The sequence below is a fragment of the Gossypium hirsutum genome, chromosome A12, assembly GCF_007990345.1.
Source record: "Gossypium hirsutum isolate 1008001.06 chromosome A12, Gossypium_hirsutum_v2.1, whole genome shotgun sequence".
NCBI lineage: Eukaryota > Viridiplantae > Streptophyta > Magnoliopsida > Malvales > Malvaceae > Gossypium > Gossypium hirsutum.
The window spans coordinates 91,826,671-91,832,328 of record NC_053435.1 but is presented as its reverse complement, the minus strand read 5'-3'; the positions used below and the strand labels follow the sequence as shown (position 1 = coordinate 91,832,328).

The window sequence follows — 5,658 nt, the reverse complement described above, 5'->3', positions numbered from 1 at the left end:
GTCGGTTGTGAGATTCCAAGGATCTCATTGAAGTGATTCGGAATCTGGTCTCCCTTCATTACCACAAGATGCTCGATAGCGCATTACTCCTAACCCCATCAATACTTGCCAACTTCATTAGCCACTTCTAATGTTTGATAAAATATCAACCGTGGGATGTGCAGCTATGTTGGATACCGTCGTCGTCATCGTCGTCGTCGTCGTCGTCGTCTTCTTTTTCTTTTACTTGTTTTAAAATCAAGCATAACACATGACAGTTCCTTTTTTCCCCAAATTTGATATTGCAAAAAGATTTCCAAATAACTTTTGCTTCATTTCCTTGAATATGGAAATTGCAGAGTCTAATAAATTGATTTACAAATGAATCGAGAAAAACAAATCTTAATTTATTTCTTGTGTTCATTCATTTGAAATCCATTGGAAAACTTAAACCTTTTAAATGCTATATGTTAAATATAATTGCATAAACCAAAACTTGAATCAGTTTGTTCCCTTTGTAAAGTCATATATTTATGAGGCAAATCGAAAGACTCGCTGCCTCATTTTCCGTTTTCTTCTCTCTTTCCCTCTTAGTCTGAACCACGTTTATTAAAGACACCCCCCCCTATCTATGTATATATAAATTAAGAAATGGAGAGATGAGACAGAGGGGTATATACCTCAAAATATTCCATCGTCTTCTGCATGCTTGGGATTGGCACACCCCTTTATGTAACCATTTACTAACTTCAATGTTAGTTGTCTGATGATGAGCAAAATATGTTAGTTGCCTCATCAGTTTCGCGCAATCTTTTTATCTTTATTTCCTTTACTTGATTTTTTTTTTACCCAATTCCCACACTTCACTAAGCATACAACAAATTTATACTTAACACAATTACTAAGTATAATTATTTTACATAAAGCGATATTACATGTTGTATCTTTTAATTGAATTGGTGTTAAAAATTATATGTACCTTAAGTTAATATTATTTTTATATAAAATATTATTATAATAAAATTTGAACTTAAAAGATCACATTCTGCATTATAATCTAATATATATTTAAAGGATTGACATAAAAAATTATAAAGTACAATAGGTATATACAAATTACCGAATCTAATATATGTTTCCATGTTGTTTCGAGACCTAGATTAAAAAAATTCTAGCGTTATGCAGAATTTGTTTACATCTCAATATCAAGAGACAACAATTTATCGCAAGCACCTTCATACTATATATACAGAGTTCTATATGTAATTTATCCATGAAAATTATTTGTTATCTGTCTAAGAAAAACCAGCTAAAACAAGCAGAGACATACACAAAATAGAGCATTATTGCTTCAAAAAATATAGAACCTTTATTCTACGACCATGGAGTCTAATCCCAGCACCATACAGGAGCAGTCTCCAAGCTGGCTAGAAATAACGATGGAGGTTCACAGTGTTGTTCCACCACCCCATAAGAGCACCATTCAGAAGCTCAAAACCAGGCTTAAAGAAACTTTGCTCCCTGATGATCCTTTCCGCCAATTCAAAGGACAACCAACGAAGAAGAAATGGGTTCTTGCATCTCAATACATCTTTCCTATTCTTCACTGGGGTCCAAATTATAATCTCAAACTTTTCAAATCAGATATAGTTTCAGGAGTTACCATAGCTAGCTTAGCCATCCCCCAGGGTATAAGTTACGCTAAGCTTGCTAGTCTACCACCAATTGTTGGCCTCTGTGAGTAAAATCTGGTTTTCTATTGAAGCCTGTTTGAGACTTCAAAGATTACTGTTTGATTGGAATTTCATTTGGTCTTAGATTCCAGCTTTGTTCCCCCTCTTGTGTATGCTGTACTCGGAAGCTCAAGGGACATTGCAGTTGGACCTGTTTCAATTGCTTCACTTATACTTGGATCCATGCTTACACAACAAGTATCCCCTACCGGTGATCCTGTTGTTTCTCCAACTAGCGTTTACTGCAACATTTTTTGCTGGTTTTTTCCAAGCTTCTTTGGGATTTTTAAGGTGAAGCTGGCTTTTCATTTTAAGCATTCATACATTATATGTTTGTTTTTCCTTTAAATAACATTTCTGCTGATATCTGGTGTTAAAATTTGAGCAGGCTTGGATTTATCATTGATTTTCTTTCAAAGGCAACACTAATAGGCTTCATGGCTGGTGCTGCTATCATTGTTTCATTACAGCAGCTGAAAAGCCTTCTTGGAATCACTCATTTTACTAAAAAAATGGGTTTCATCCCTGTTATGACCTCTGCTTTCCACAACTCACAGGAGGTAATGTATTTCAAGATTCATCACTGCTGCTTCCCATAAGTTTGCTTCACTACTTTTTTTTTTTAGTACAAATGAGATTGCAATATATTTGTTAACTTTACAAATTTCATTGCTTGGATGCAGTGGTCATGGCAAACAATACTGATGGACTTTAGCTTCCTAGTGTTTCTGCTAGTAGCAAGACATGTGGTAGGTCTTATTACTTCTCCCTATGTTTTTCAGTCTATCCTTATACTTTCAAATACGAATGTAAAGTATTAAATGAGTAGAATCATATGAAACAATCCTTGTGGCCAGTAAGTAGTTTCTGGCCGACAGTTTTGGAAAAGAGATTGAGTATCAAAATTGGGGTGTGTGCCATGCAGAGCATGAGAAGGCCAAAGCTGTTTTGGGTCTCAGCAGCTGCTCCACTCGTTTGTGTTATCCTCTCTACTTTTCTTGTTTTTGCATTCAAAAATCAGCACCACGGCATCGGTGTAGTAAGTTTACTGCCTCTCTCACCTTCTTTCAAGTTGCAATATCCGAATAATAGTTATATAAAAAGGATACATTAATTTTGGGTTCACCAAATATCATTCATTGAGTTGGTGAATGACTGAATGTTTTAATATTTTTTTTTTATGGTAAATTAAATTGAATATTATTTATTAAGTTGGTGTCAATCATGAATTATGTCTCAACTCAATTGAAAAATTAGGTAAAATGTATTCTTTATATAAACTAACGATATATATAATAGATTTGAACCTAGATACTATAATCTTTAATATCTCGACTTTATCATTTCAACTAAAACTCTTTTTTCTTTATATATATATTTCTTATATAATGTTTTTTTCATGTACACAAAAAATAAAATTTGATGTATCAAGAGGGACTTACGGATTCCACTAAGTGCTACATATTGCTTGGCTAACACTTTGAATATTTTTATAATTTAGATTGGAAAGCTGCAAGAAGGATTAAATCCTCCTTCATGGAATATGCTGCAATTTCATGGAGGCCACCTTGGACTGTCAATGAAAACCGGCCTTGTTACTGGAATTATTTCCCTCACTGTAAGTTTTTTCTCCAAATCTTTTCCGTAATTAAGTTGAAAGCAAAAGAGTAATAAAAATCACTGAAGTAACATAAGTGACATGCTTGTATCTACAGTTAAAATGAATAATAAAAGTTTACTTGTAACTATATTTAGGTGAAGAAGAACACAAATCTATTTGGCCATCGCTTTAATTCAACTTAGTATCAAACAGGAAGGCATTGAAGTAGGAAGGACATTTGCTTCTCTTATGAACTACAAAGTGGATGGTAACAAAGAAATGATGGCTATTGGACTGATGGACATGGTTGGCTCCTCCACTTCCAGCTATGTCACAACAGGTCCCACCTACTCATATTTATAAATTGCTAACTCAAATATTTCATATATAATAATATTTTTATTCAAATCCTCTTAAATATTAGATGAGATTTCAGGTTTGGGTGAAAGACCCAGTTGCACAGATTTGCTTTTTAAGCCGCCATTAACTTTGATATCATGCAGGTGCGTTCTCTCGATCAGCTGTTAATCACAATGCAGAAGCCAAAATTGCAGCGTCCAACATAGTAATGTCTATTAAAGTCATGGTGACCCTCCTCTTCTTCATGCCCTTATTTCAATACACCCCAAACGTGGTGCTGGGAGCCATCATTGTGTCTGCGGTCGTCGGCCTTATCGACATCCCAGCAGCCTACCATGTTTGGAAGATCGACAAATTCGATTTCATTGTGATGCTGTGTGCATTTTTTTGGTGTTATTTTCATCTCTGTTCAACATGGTCTCGCCATTGCAGTAAGTTCTTTGCTCTCACCTTAGGATACTAAAATGGAATCCCACACTTTGTTGTGATTTAAAGCAAAAAGCTACGGGTGTATGGATGGAAAATACAGGTGGCAGTGTCGATCTTCAAGATCCTGATGCAAATTACGAGGCCAAAGACGGTGTTGTTGGGGAAGATTCCAGGGACAGATATTTATCGTGATCTTCACCATTACAAGGAATCAGTGAAGATCCCTGGTTTCCTCATTCTAAGCATTGAAGCTCCAGTCAACTTCGCCAATTCAACATATTTGAATGAGAGGTTGGTTTTCACTAATTGTTACTCCAATCCAGGATTACAAATTTTAATTGAATGATAAACCGATTGGACTCGATTGAACAGGAGAGCATCCTGTCTCACCTGTCTTGTGATTATTTAGTTGTTTATTCTGGGCCTCTGTTGTGAAGGGTTTTAAGATGGATTGAAGAATATGAAGCAGAGGATCCTATGATGCACTCAAACTCAAGCCTTCGACTTGTGATTCTAGAGATGTCAAGTAAGTCTATCCGACTCTGAATCATAGTTTAATAAAACTAAAAATTCTGAATATTATTTATTCATTTTGGATGCTTTTTCCATCCTCTTTTTCTCAGCTGTGAGCACCATTGATACCAGTGGTGTATCATTTTTTAAAGAACTGAAGCGAACAATGGAAAAGAAAGGTGTCGAGGTGAGTCTAATACTGAGAATTAAGTCTAGCGATTCAATTTTATCACTAGAACATAATGCTGCATGCATGTGTTTTTAATTGAAAATGCTGATATTATTTTATTCAATATATAAAACAGCTTGTGTTGGTGAATCTTGTGGGAGAGGTGATGGAAAAATTGCAGAGATCAAATGAAGCAGATGATTTCATGAAACCAGATTGCTTGTTCTTGACAGTAGGGGAGGCTGTTGCCACTCTTTCAGCAAAAATAAAGGGCCAATCATCCAATGATGTATGAAAACACAAAACTATCTTTCAGGCTTTTATTTCGACCCAATTTCTGATTTCCCAACTTCCCTTTTTGTTGACTAATCTATCTTTTCCGAAACCCAAAATTACGCCACTTGGTTCATTCAGTCATTTTCTCCTCTGCCTGAATGTCTTGCATGATTGCAATTAGGGGTGTCCTTTCCGTTGATTAATTTTTTATATAGAAAATCGAATTAATTACTTAAACCGAACCGATAAAGAGAATAAAATTGAATAAATCGGTTCGAAAATTTTTAGTAGGGTTCAATTTTTTATATTATTTTTTATTAAAAAATTTAATTGAGGTATTTATAATTTTAAATATATGATGTTGTATCACTTATAAATTTATTTTTATTTTAAATTCATTATAAAATATTAAAAATTAAATTAAACAATTTTTAATGAACTCAAAAAATATTTATATATATATTTTAATTGATAAAAATTAAAATGAATATTACAAAAAAATAAATTATCAATTTGAATTTTAAATATTAATGAGTACTGGGTTTAATGGGTTTGTGCTTTAAAAGTATTAAGTTTTAATAAGTATTTGGGTTTGAGAT

General features: G+C 34.0%; 1 pseudogene; it reads left to right on the top strand.

Moving 5' to 3' along the window:
- The first annotated feature begins 1,284 nt into the window (after window positions 1-1,284).
- Window positions 1,285-5,349, top strand: LOC107934509 (probable sulfate transporter 3.3; annotated as a pseudogene).
- The last annotated feature ends 309 nt before the right edge of the window (window positions 5,350-5,658 follow it).